Consider the following 13735-nt stretch of genomic DNA (forward strand, 5'->3'; position numbering starts at 1 on the left):
AGGAGAAGGGGTCTTTCAGAGTATCTTAACCCTATGGGTTCCAATGCCTGGAAAATGGCATTAAGTTTGCCCTTTAGAACCCAGGGGCAGTGGGGATATTTAAATATGTAGGTGGCCACCCTGGCTATGAGAAACCATCTGGTGACATGTCCCTGTTTCTCCTCTTAGGAGATGCAGACAATACTGCCAGGTGATCCAAATCCTACAGTGATGCTTCTTTGAAATTGCAAAGCTACCACCACTTTATCACAAACTTCTGAAGAAGTAGTTTTGCCTCATGTTCAATTTAAGTTCAAAAATTCCTTTCAAGCTGTTTTGTTTGGATCATGTTTTTGTCTGCCAGGCATCTCTCCTTTTGGAGAAATGCCACTTCCTCACAATCTGTGAAGTGGCATTTCTCCAAAAGAGAAGGCTATGAATAATGGGGCCCTACCCCTTCAATCACAGTCCCCAATCAGACCACCCTCACTCCCAGGTATCTGAATCTAGAGTGGGTACACAGAGGGTAAGAAGGCAGGTGGGGCTGGGCTGTCTCACAAAACTGTTGCACTGGAGGAAGGCATCACGGGCATTACCACCTTGTGTTACAGATGAGAAAATGGAGACTCAGAAAATTAAATGTCTTCTCCAAAGTCCCACACTGTTCAAGGTCCCTGGCAGAGCCAGGATTTGAACCCAGGTCTGTGTGATCCCAAAGTTCACGATCGTTCCACTCACGAAAAGAGTCTCCACGTGCAAAGTGATTATTAGGGGGAAACAGCTTTAGAGCTTGCCCACTTCACTCAGTGAATTAGATGCAGAGGCATATGTGAGATTCAGTTATTTCTCATTTACATGCACAGGATCATGGTATTTCATCTCCCCACCTTGCTGCAATTCCCTGCATCCGCTCACCATTGTGGTCCTCACATGCCCTACCATTTGCCAATGAAGGGATTTTAGTTTTTCTCAAGACATTTTTCTCTGTTTTCAGGTCTGCCTTCATCTTCATCTTCATGAGACAGGCACTAGCCTTTGCGTGTCCTCTGTTTTCCTGAACTGTTCTTTTTTCAACCAATTACTGCATCCCCTTGGAGTCCCCCCACCCCCACCTCCAACTGCCTATAAAAGCAGGCTACAAGCCAGGGTGTCCCTGTAAATACTGAAATTGTTCTTCCATTTTGCCATTAGACATTATGCTTTAACCAAATAAAGCATGTCTGCTGAGGGCACTGGAGCCTCTTCCAAGGTAGTTTATTTTCCTATGACCTGCGAGCTTCTTTCTGCCTGATGAATCAGCACCACCGCTTTGCTCTCGATGCTGCAGCAGTAACAAGGCACAAAGACTGTCAAGCCTCAGCCCATAAATGACTCTAAATGCACCTATTATTCCACTATTTTTCCAGCTGATTCCTCCTGAGTTCAATACTGTGTTCTAGGCAGTTGTAAGTGTCAGTATATCTTGCTGAGGACTCAGGGGGTTCGAAAAAGCATTTGATTTCTTGGGTGTACTGCATGCTTTGGGAAAACAAAACCAAACAAATAATTCTTATTTGAAAATCACATTTTCATAATCCTCAAAGGGAAAAACTTAAATGCAGTGTCAACCTCATCCAATTAGCCCAGAAGCGCATGTCAGGCTGTGTCTGTGAAGATAAACTCCAGAGGAAAAGACCTGCTTGACACACCTCTTGTAGGCTTGAAAAAACACGTTTCAGTTCTATCCAGCCACCTGCCTTGATGTACTCAGAAGCTATGGAAGGCACACTGTAATTTAACATAGATTGAGCACAATTATTTCCTCTTTGGGGGTCTAAGGGTCATGATCAGTGTGATCAGATGTGCTTGGGTTAATTCTCACTGTCACTTCTCTGCTTCTGCTACAGACTCCATCAACTCCTCTTTTTTTTGTTTGTTTGTTTCATTTTGTTTTAAGCGCCTGCCTTTTCTGGGCACTGTGGGAGGGAGACACAAGAAATGGCCAGATAGATCCCTTTCAAGGGCCTCTCAATACCAGTAATGTAAGCAGATTGTATCACTGGTGGCTGGACCCTGAAGAGAATTTCAATTCTAGCAGAAGCAGACGGAAATAGGCTTTTAAAATCCTTCCTCGCCGGATTCTAACCTGCTTGGGAACTGGCTGCCCACTTTTGCTGGTCTCCTAGCAACCAAGCCCCTTCCTCCGCAGGCCCTGCTGCTGTCCACCGGGCCAGGCTTGGGAGAGTCAGGCTTTCTCTGCCCTCCCCAGCACAGGGCAAGGATGTCACCGAGGGAACGGGAGTAAGCACTTGGAGAAATTGCTAAATGGTCTGTAAATGCACGGTAAAGATGACAATCCAAATGGGGGCACCTTTCACACATTTTTCAGGGGATCTTGGGATTTAAATTCATCCTTCTGCTTCCTTCCAATAATAGCTGGCATGCATGGAATGCTTTGTATTTTACAAAACACTTTTGCATCCATTACCTCATGCGATTCCCAACAAGAGCCTTGAGAGACCTCTACAGTGGGGAAAAGCATGGGGAAATTTTGTGAGTTCACTTTCAGATGCATTTAAAGGACTCAAGAAGAAACTCCAGGTCGTTCCATTAGTAGTGTCTTAAAAAGGGGGGAGAAATTCTAAACACCAATTTTTTCCATCATCGTCATTGGTAATTTTAAGTTCTGACCAGCCAAGCTTTGCCTTTGTGGGAGGGAGTTGAGTGGCACCTAGGAAAGGTGATGTATCTCTTTCTCTCTCCTGCCCTATCACTCTCCTTGTTGCTTACACAGCAGCCACTTTGGGATTAAAACTGATGGAGGCTCTTTGTTGATAACAGCTTTGTTCAGAATTTTGCCTATAATATTCTTCCCTTCTTGTAATAAAAGGACAAGCAGAAGGAAGAAAAGCTGTCTCAGTCTGCTTGAGCCACCATAACAAATGACCATAGACTGGCTTAAACAATAGAAATTTATTTCTCACAGTTGCGGAGTCTAAAAGTCCCAGATCAAGGTCCCGCTGGGTCTGTTTCTGGTGCAGCCTCTCTTCCTGGCTTGTAGACAGCTGCCTTCTCTCTGTGTCCTTACGTGGTGGAGAGAAGACTCAGGTGTGTTCTTCCTCTTCTTATAAGGGCAACAGTTTTGTGGGATCAGGGGTCTACCCCTATGGCTTCACTGACTTAACCTGAACCACCTCTGCACCACCTCTGCAAAGTCTCCAACTTCAATATAGTCACATGGAGAGGTAGGGCTTTAACATATGACTATGGTCCTGAAGGATGGAGGGAAGAGAAGCAAAATCTTTCCATCGACTCAAAAATTCTGCAAAGTCTCCCTTAGCTGGAGATGGAAGCACGTCTTTGAACTGTGGGTCAGAAAATTTGGCTCAGTGATAAAAATCTTTTTGTTTCCCTCGCTCCTTGTGGATTGGAATCCTTTGAAAGAAGTTATTGATTCTCCGTGGTTTACAGCATCTTTATCATTTTAACAGTGTTCACACAACTTGTATGATTGTTCCAAGAGAGTCTGCTAAAAACAACAGGATCTAAAAATGCAGTTGTGGAGATGCTTCTGCCATCTTGAGGAATAATACAGGGTAGTTGCAGGAGAGTAAAAAATTCCAGGCAGCAATTTCACATGACTAGCAAAAGGAAACTGGTGAAATAGCTGCAGAGGGTATGGGCTGATAAGGCCCTGAAAAAACAGGGTGTGGACCAAGCTGGCTAAGACCACCTGGATTCAACATGGCACTGGATTTGACTTAGGTTTCACTTAGGACCTCATTATATGCTCATTAACATACAAATCACACACCCACCAGCACCATGACAGTTCCAAGAACACCCATATTTGGTGTAAAAATGGGTGGCACTACAGTCTGAGAAATCTCCACTTTTTCCAGGAATTTTCATGAATATTCCACCCCTTGCTTAAAGAAACCTATAAACGTAGCAGGCCCATACCCCCTTGTGCTCGACTCTCTCTTGAGTATACCTGCACTCCCTTTTCTTGAGTATGTACTTTTCTCTTTGCAATAAATCTCTACTTTCACTATTTGACGACTCATCCTTAAATTAATTCTTGTGACAGTGTGAAGAGGTCCCGAGCTGTGGTCGAGGTCCCATCAGCATTTGGGGATTTCCCCCAGCCCATTGGTGTGAATCTTGCTCATCATGGTACAGTTACCAGCAGTCTGTGCTATTGAGAGAGATGGCAGCAGCTGGAGGTCTTGGAGTGACCCCTTTCATCACCACCTTCAAAAACAGCAGCTGTGACTATGGTGGCACCCTAGTAGCCACAGAGCGCAGATACAGCGGTCTTCTGGGAACACACTCCCTCCCTCTTGCTCTGTTGGTGCTGGCCTCTTGCCTTTTTGTTTTCTGGTTGTCAAACGGAGGGGAGAAGGGAGAACTCTGTTTTGCAGCAGCGATAGCAGGTTTTTCATCATATGTAAAGCTCTGGATAAAGAAAATCAGGCTAAACAAAGCCCTAACTTCATTGGTTCACAATCTTGAAAAGAGAAAATGCAAATGTAAATTTTAAAAATAAACTTGTTTTATTTTGGAATCCTTTTAGATTTACAGAAGAGCCGCCAAGACGGTACAGAGAAGTCTGTGTATCCCTTCATCCAGTGTGTGTCCTGTGTTACCTCACATTACCAAGGCACCTTCGTCAAATTATAAAACCAGCATGGATACATGACTAATGCTATTCAGAGCTCACTAGTTTTTCAACTAATGTCCTTTTTCGGCTCCAGGATCCAATTTTGGGTCCCACATGGCGTTTAGTCACTGTGTCTCCTTTGTCTATTCTAATCTGTTGCAGTTTGTTAGTCTTTCTCTGACTTTCATTCCCTGAACATTTTTGAAGAACACTGGTCAGGTATTTTGTAGACTGTCTATCTATGTGGGTTTGTCTGATGCATTTTCTCATTATAGGAAGACCATATACAGTGGTCTTCTGGGAACACACTCTCTCCCTCTTGGGAGGGGTTAGGGATTTTTTGGGGGTAGAAGAATACATTGAAGTTATGCTCCCTTCTGCTATCACATCCAGGGGTAACTGACAGCCCCATGGCACCACTTATGATGTTAGTGTTGATCATTTGGTTAAGGGGGTGTTTGCCAGATTTCTGCACTGCAATGTTACCACGTTTCCCTTTTCATACTTTATTTTTGGAAGTGAGTCACTAGCTACAGCTCATGCTGGGTGGCTGGAGGTGAAAGATGAAGATATCTATACATATTATTTGGGAAGATTTGTCTCTTCTCCCTATTTATTTATGAAATGTGAATTTTTAAAAAATCACAACACAGACTCAGGATGAAACAAAGTCAAATACTGTCAAACAAGGGTACCAACAAGATAATCAAACAGTAGAATGCTAATCTAAATAAAACTTTTCCAAATCATGGAATTTTGAAATTGATGAGATTCTTTTATTTTAAAAAAATGCTTTAAAAAACAGTTACCTACAGAAGAACAATTTATTTAACCACTGTGTAATACAGCTTCATTGTTAGAAAGGATATCGAATTACAAGATGTCCATTACAACAGGCCTTATTAAGAACTGGAGATTGCTTCTGAATTAAGGCCATAGAGAGGGAACTTTTCAGGGCATGTGAAATGTGAATGCCTGTTTTCAGAACTAAAAAGGAAAAGGGAAGGGAGGATATAGCCTCCTTTATGAAACAGAATGCAGAATTCCTACAGGGTATTGCAGGCTAGAGGTACCCCTATTCCTGTCTGGAAATGCAGGAAAAAATGTAGCATTTGATAACAGATGGCCTAGAGCAGGGGTATCCAGTCTTTTGGCTTCCTTAGGCCACATTGGAAGACAAAGAATTGTACTGGGCCACACATAAAATACACCAACACTAACAATAGCCAATATGCTAAAAAAAATTACAGGAAAATCTCATACCATTTTAAGAAAGTTTATGACTTTGTGTTAGGCCACATTCAAAGCTGTTCAGGGCTGCATGTGGCTTGTGGGCCATGGGTTAGACAAAGTTGGACTAGAGGGTTTCTTAAGTGTTTCTTTCTAGCTTCGGGTCGGAAGAGAGAACTTGACTGAGTTTGTAGAGGCCAATTGTCTTTTGCAAAAGTTTAACAAAGCAAAAACACCAAGCAACAAGGAACCAGAGGCTCCCAGGTTAGAGCAGTGCCAGTAAAGAGGCCTAAGTCTAACATTAATCCTAAAACCAAGGCAAAAACAACAACCAAACAAAACAAAACCAGGAAACACTTTGAAAAAGATTAGTTTTCCAAACTGTAAAATAATAAAAGCATATAGCACAAATCAATACAGTCAATAGAATATTCAATGAAAAGAAAGTCTTCTTATCCCAAGCCCACTCTTGAAAGGCAACCTTTATTAATAGTTCCTCATATTTCCAGAGGCAAAGATGCCCACTACAGCCTTATTTGCAATAACAAAAAGGCTGGAAGCCAGCAAAGTGTATGTTCAAAGTGTATGAACAAAGTTCATCAGTAATGAACTAGTAAAATTAATCATGGCTCATCCATACAATGGGATGTTATGTAGATATTACAAAGAATGAATTCATTACACGTGCTTACATGGAAAGTTCTGGAAAACATATCATTAAGCAAAAAATAGCAAGGTATATAAAGCATGATTTGTCTTTCTGATTTAAGCCATGTAAGCCTCATTCAAAGGTAACCATCCCAGCATTACCACTAGGGTTGGTCTCATCAGAAAATGCCTACCTATAAAGAAGTCATAGACTTGGCAACAGGATGTTGGAGAAGATTGTTCCTACTAAAATGATGTTACCACTGCATTGTCTTGAATCTTAAATGGCCGTAGGAATTCTGCCCTTGGCATTCACATGGCACTTCCTGTTATAACTCGGGAATACTGTGCTTATTGGTTCTAAAACACTCTTTTTTTCTGGTCACATTTTAACATCTAAAATCGGGATGTGTCTTAAACTCTGTCGGCTAGGTTGTGGTTGGTGATGGGACTGTCACTGTTTGCACATGTGCAGCAAAACTTGCAGAAGAGTGCTCAGTGGCTGGGGAAAAAAACCAGGAGATATTAATAAAGAACTCATTTTTAAAAAGTCACATCCTCAAAGATGGTAGTGTGTGTGTGTGTGTGTGTGTGTGTGTAAGGAGGGAAAGGAGCAGTTTTCAATAATGCTAATTCAAAAAATAATTTAGAAGAGCCAAATTTGAACATGAAGAAGTTTAAGAATACGGCAACCAATTTATTTTGCTTATATTTTCTTTTTTTAAGATACATGTAAGAGTAATTTATGATAAAAATCTGTCTCTAAATAATCTTAAAGAGTTCTTTAAATAACTATGCAAACTCTAAGTGATAAAGAAGCACGATACTAGAGTTTAATTGTCAGCCTTTATTATATCCTAACAAAATATAACATGTTGTGTCTTACAAGTGATGGAGTTTTAGATTCAATGAAATATGAGGGGTATTTCTTATTTAAAGGACCATCTTTTGAAGGATTCAGAATGCACAGCTCATATCTCTGATAGGCCTTTCTCTTAAATAAATTGACTAGCTTTCAGGCACTCCTTTAGATCTATGAAGGATAAGGCTTGGATCTGAAAAACATTATTTAAGAAAGGCCAAGCGAGTGTTTTGTGAAAGTGAAAGTATTCCTTATTTACCTTCACATTGGCTTTTTCATTGTAAGAAGCATGTTAGTCATTCCCTTGTTAATTCATTTCTTTCTCTGTAGCCTAGGTTCCCTAATGCCATTCCAGCTTGTAATTATATATGAGGTCACTTTGATGATGGGACCTTGGATTTTACTAATTTCCCCCGATGGCAATCACAGCACCCAACTGAAAAGTTCCCCTCCAATTAGTGAGCATTTCTGGGATTACCTGGAGTATGTTTCATGCATTCTGAGTAAGTTGGGTTCACTGTATGAGGATATTTTTTCTTCCCCTTTGTCAGATCTCCTTCCATCAGGAGGACTCATGTCCACCAGGCACTGTAGCTTAGTTAGAGGCTGCTACTGCCTCCTCTGGCAGCTGCTGCTGGTGCACAAGAGTCTCCCTGTTCAGGCCAGGTGCGGTGGCTCATGCCTGTAGTCCCAGCACTTTGGAAGGCCAAGGCGGGTGGATCACCCAAGATCAGGAGTTTGAGACCAGCTAGGCTGACCAACATATTGAAACCCCGTCTCTAGTAAAAATACAAAATAAGCCAGGTGTGGTGGTGCATACCTGTAATCCCAGCTACTCAGGAGGTTGAGGCAGGAGAATCGCTTCAACCTGGGAGCCAGAGGTTGCAGTGAGCCAAGATTGCACCACTGCACCCCAGCCTGGGCAACAAGAGCGAGACTCCATCTCAAAAAAAAAAAAAAAAAAAAAAAAAAAGAGTCCCCTTGTTCTATTGCAAAGTGTGCAGGGAGTATCTATCTTTGTGGCTTATACTGTTGCCATGTTTTAGTCTTCCTTACTGGCTAGAAATGGGTAATTGAGCTAAACTGAGCCAGTCAGGGCTCTTCCCTGGAATGTTTGAACTCAAGTAGCTCTAATCTCTAGAGTGGTAAATCTAGTAGATGTAAACTTGGGAGTTGCTGGGAACTAAATGTCTACAACTGGTTTGAGACAAGGAATCCAACTTGCAGAGAGAAGCACAGACCTGATTTCAGACCCAGTTTACCCTGCCCTGCCTATGGTTTGTAGAAAATGAGTCATGTTTGCTCAAGCTAATTTAATTTGGAGTGCTGCTACTTGTAAAGCAAAGTATACTCACCACACTGTGACACTCCTCTTTCGGGGTTTATATCCATTCCTCTGAAAAGCTGAGTCCACGGTAGGTTGAGATGGGAGACAAACTCAGGCAATAGACTCCACACTGCACCCTCATTCACCATCTCCATTGAGAAAAGCTTTGGTCTTGGGCTAAGATACCTTGTGATTCCTTCCTTCGATACCTGCCTGACCTTCATCCCTGTATAGCTCAGTACATGGTCTCCCTTACTTGAACTGTACTTTTCTCCTCTTCCTCTCAACCCTCTTCTCTTTTACTTCAGAGTTCTCATTCCATAATTACTAAATTCCTCTCTATCTTCAACATTTTCATGGAATACTTCCCCTATCTTCAGTTTTAACTGGTACCAAGGACATCACTTCTGCTGACCTCCTGAACAGAGGCTGCTCATTTTTGTATGTTTCATGTATTTCAGGCTCAGAAGTTGGCATCTTGTCCTCCTTGCTCCAAAATACCACTTCTAGACCATTATCTCCTTACTCTGCTGTGAAACTAAAAAGCCCCTTTTTAAGCTCCATCACCCTCTCCTCACCTCTATGCCCCCTTTTTACAGCCCTCCTTGTATCCTCCTTGCATTCACTGGTGACATTTGCACCTGACTCACAGCCTCCATCACTATCAAATGCATGCCATCATCCTGGGGGACTTCACAGTCCACCGTAACAGCCGTCCAAAAATCTCAGACTCTTGGTCGCTGACTTCCTCGTTGTCAAAGTCTTTGCCTTGCTAACCACCCCAGCCATCTTCTCCCACCCTCTCAACTCGGAACCTGTTGTTTTTCAGAAACGATGCCAATGTCCATGCCACTAATTTCAACATCCTGCTATCCAACCACAGCCTCTTATTTTTCCAGCTTGCTCATTTAATGACTCCCATGAAATCTGCCCTTCAACAATATTGGGGCTACATTGCAGCTACTCCTGTGAATTTCCTGCTTTTTCCTTGCCTAGAAGCTCCTTCAGTTGAAAGAGCACTCAGTTTCCAGGAACATTAGTGTCAGAAGAGCTGTCTAGCACTAGAGGTGGCATGGTGCCTTGTCCAGTAGAGATGGCAGCAGAGCTATATTTGATTTCCACTCATCTTTGACACCACTGAGAAGGCTTTCTAGGCTTTGCCAACATAATAAATCTCTCTACTGGTTGTTCGATTTATTTATTTATTTATTATTTTTACTTTTTATTTTTTTAGAGGCAGGGTCTTACTCTGTCTCCCAGGCTTGAAGTTCAGTGGTGTGATCATAGCTCACTGTAACCTCAAACTCCTGGACTCAAAAGATCCTCCTGCCTCAGCTTTGATAGTTTATTTTTGTAGAAACCAGGTCTTGCTATGTTGCCCAGGCTGGTCTTGTATTCATTTTGTATATCTGATTACTAGTAAGGCTAAACATATTTTTGTATAACTATTGGTCATTTATATTCTCTTGTGAATTGTCTATTAATGTCCTTTGCCAATATTCATATTTGGGTGCTCATCTTTCCTTATCAATTCATAGAACTCTTTATATTAAGGGTATTAGTTCCTTGTCATATGTGTTGTAAACACATATTTGCCTTTTAACTTTGATTATGGAGTGCTTTCCCTTTTCAAAAATTTTTAATTTTAATAATCTACCCTAGCAGTCTCTTATTTATGGTTTTTGTCTTTGGTGGCAAGCTTCAAAAAGAACTTCCTCATCTTTTCTTCAGATATTTTTATGGATCAAGTTTTTGCATTCTTAATTTGTAATCTCTCAGGAATTTAACATCAACAAGTACAATATGAGTCTAGCCCTTTTTTTCCCCCTGAAAATAGCCATCAAGCCAGGCATGATGGCGGGCACCTGTAATCCCCACTCTCTGGAGGCTGAGGCAGGAGAAGTACTTGAACTTGGGAGGCAGAAGTTGCAGCGCCACTGCACTGCACTTCAGCCTGGCGACAGAAGGAGACTGTCTCAGAGAGGAGAGAGGAGGTGAGGGAGGGAGGGAAGGGAAGAGGGAGACAGCAAGTCTTCTCAACATCATTTATTGACTGTCATCTGATTTCCATTAATTTGAATTCGATTCCACTGATCTGTCTTTCTTTATGCCAGTACAATGCTGTTTACCCACCACACCCAGCTAATGTTTGTATTTTTTGTAGAGACAGAGTTTTGCCATGTAGCCCAGGCTGGTCTTGAACTTCTGAGGTCAAGTGATTTCTGCCTCGGCCTCTCAAAGTGCTGGGATTACAGGCGTGAGCCACCATGTCTGGCCTCTGTTTTAATTTCTATAGCTTTGTAAAATGTTTTAATATCTCTTAGCAAGACTCCGTCTCTAAAATAAATAAATAAATAAAATAAAATAAAGTTTCTCTCATCACCAAGATAGTATGGTTCTCCATTAGGCATGTGTTTTCTCACACACCCTAAGTAAAGTTTTTGTTTTCTTCACAAAAATTAAGTGTACAAATTTATTTATGTCAGCCAGGCATGGTGATTCACGCCTGTAATCCCAGCTTTTTGGGAGGCCGAGGTGGGTGGATCACTTGAGGGCAGGAGTTCAAGACCAGCCTGGCCAACATGGTAAAATCCATCTCTACTAAAAATACAAAAATTAGCCCGGTGTGGTGGTGCACGCCTGTAATCCCAGCTATCCTGGAGGCTAAGGCAGGAGAATCACTTGAACTCTGGAGGCAGAAACTGCAGTGAGCTGAGATCATGCCATTGCACTCCAGCTTGGGTGATAGAGTGACTCTGCCTCAAAAAAAAAAAAATTACTTATGTCTTTTATGAAAGAGGTTGTCTTTATTGACTTATTTTATGATTTCTTCTTTTTGTATTGTCTAGCTATTTCCTTTGTTTTCTATATTTCACTCTATATTCTGTGTTGTGTTAAAATAATGTTTTATTTGCTTGAATTTTCTGCGGTAATTTAGAATTCAGAAATTCTATTTTCAGTTACTCTACTAGTGTCTTTAGGCTTGGAAAATTATCCTTAAACTTTGTTTCTTTTCTTTTCTTTCTTTCTTTTTTTTTTTTTTTTTTTTTTTTGAGACGGAGTCTCACTCTGTCACCTGGGCTGGAATATGGTGGCATGATCTCAGCTCATTGCAACCTCCACCTCCCAGGTTCAAGTAATTCTCCCTGCCTCAGCCTCCCAAGTAGCTGGGATTACAGGCATCTGCCATCATGACCGGCTAATTTTTGTATTTTTAGTAGAGACGGGGTTTCGCCATGTTGGCCAGGCTGGTCTCAAACTCCTGACCTCAGGTGACCCACTGTTTATTAATGGCAAGAACATAAAGCTTTTCATAAACCTCACTTTTAAAACATGTGTAATCATCTATGAATGAAGTAAATAGATCCAGACTCAGGGTTTGCCAACAGACAAGGTGTGTGGCATTTTCTTGACCCTTTCAACTCCCAAAGATTGGGCTGAAAAAGGAGCCCTTTGCAGACATTTGTTGTATCTCTGCAAGCCCCAGAAATGCATTCCAATCAACCTGCGACCCATGCCAGCTTGTACATTTTCTAACCAAGAAAGTCAGATGCAGTGGGCAGTTTCCTTTAAACAGTGTCTGAAGTGAAGGCCACATACCTCCAGCACACTTCTTTCCATCCTGCTCTCAAGGAAGAGGGGACTCCCTATGCAGATGGGGGGCTTCTCTGCTCCTGCTGCTTCCTGTTCCATGGCATGCTGGCAGTTAACAATCTCCAGATAAGTGTGGCACGATGCTGATGCGGAGGTAGAGAGTTGAGCCCAGCCCATGCAGAACATGACTCCTGCACAGTTAGGAAATTGCTATTTGTTTTTCTAGATTGTCAGGTCTGCACCTGAATTATGTATAGACACTGAAGGAAGAATCTAAATAATGCCTTCCTTCTCTAGGGCCATCTGCCAGGTTCTCCTTCAAAAGGTAGAGCATGCAGGAGGCAAATCAAACAGCATGCTTCCTGTTCCTTCTTCTTGGTTGGCCCCACTGCAGGCCGACAGCACTGTCTCATTTATAGTTTCCAGTGCTGTCGTCAGTTTTGTATTTTGGTCTATCCTCATGGCATTTTAATGGGAAGGCAGGAGGAACTGTATCAAGAACAGCCTTCTGCTGCCATGCTAATCCAGAAGCCATATCTCTATATTTTTTTCAAAGTATATGATGTAACTTAAAACCTCCCCCATGTCAGGAAATGCAAAATTTGCAGTTCTTGGGGGAATATTATATCACCATCTTTGCATTCACTTAAGGTATTTTACTTAAGAGGCAAAGTAGTAATCTAAGATACCTCCTATTTTACATGTATTAATGCAATAGTCAGAGGTTAATATTTCATTAGGGTTGAACTAAGTATTTACAGATGTGCATTTGAAGGGTGAGTAACCTAAAATTTACCAGCTGGGGGAGGGAACAAATCCATCCATTTCAAAATGATTCATGCTAACCATAATGGTGTCTCATGTTGAGAAAGTATAGTATTGTAATTGTATGCTTCTCCTAGTGGAACATTGGTAACCACTTTTTAAAGGACTCTTGCATAGTGCCTACACATGTGAAGGACATTTAAAAGCTGGAGTAGAGTTAGGGGGATCAGGTAAGATACTGAGACACCAAAGAGAAAACAAAAGGACTAAACAAAATCTTGGTGTTTTTTTTTTTTCCTGGGCTTTTTTTTCTTTTTGAGCTATTGTTTCTTTGCTGTGGAGTGCAGTAGCTCTATGCTTTGTTATTTTAGCACTTGTTTTTATAACTCTGCCTCTACTAAGTGTACGAGCCTGGGCAAGTCCCGCGTCTGAGTTCCATCAGCTGAGGCAGGGATATGTGGGGAGAAAGGAAGTGGATTGCATGACAGCATCCATATCCAATCTTTTCTTGGCAGGTGTAGCTAAAGGCTCAAGTTGGAAGTTTCAGAGAACCACGAGGTCTTGGGAATAGAGTGTGGAGCACACATTTATTAACCTCTGTTAATAGACTCTGGCATAAGAAATCTGTGATCCAGATCCTGCTAGACTCAGTGCTAAGGGACTACAACTGGTGCTCACATCCAGACAC

The sequence above is a fragment of the Papio anubis genome, chromosome 7 (genome assembly GCF_008728515.1).
Source record: "Papio anubis isolate 15944 chromosome 7, Panubis1.0, whole genome shotgun sequence".
In the NCBI taxonomy this organism is placed as follows: Eukaryota; Metazoa; Chordata; class Mammalia; order Primates; family Cercopithecidae; genus Papio; species Papio anubis.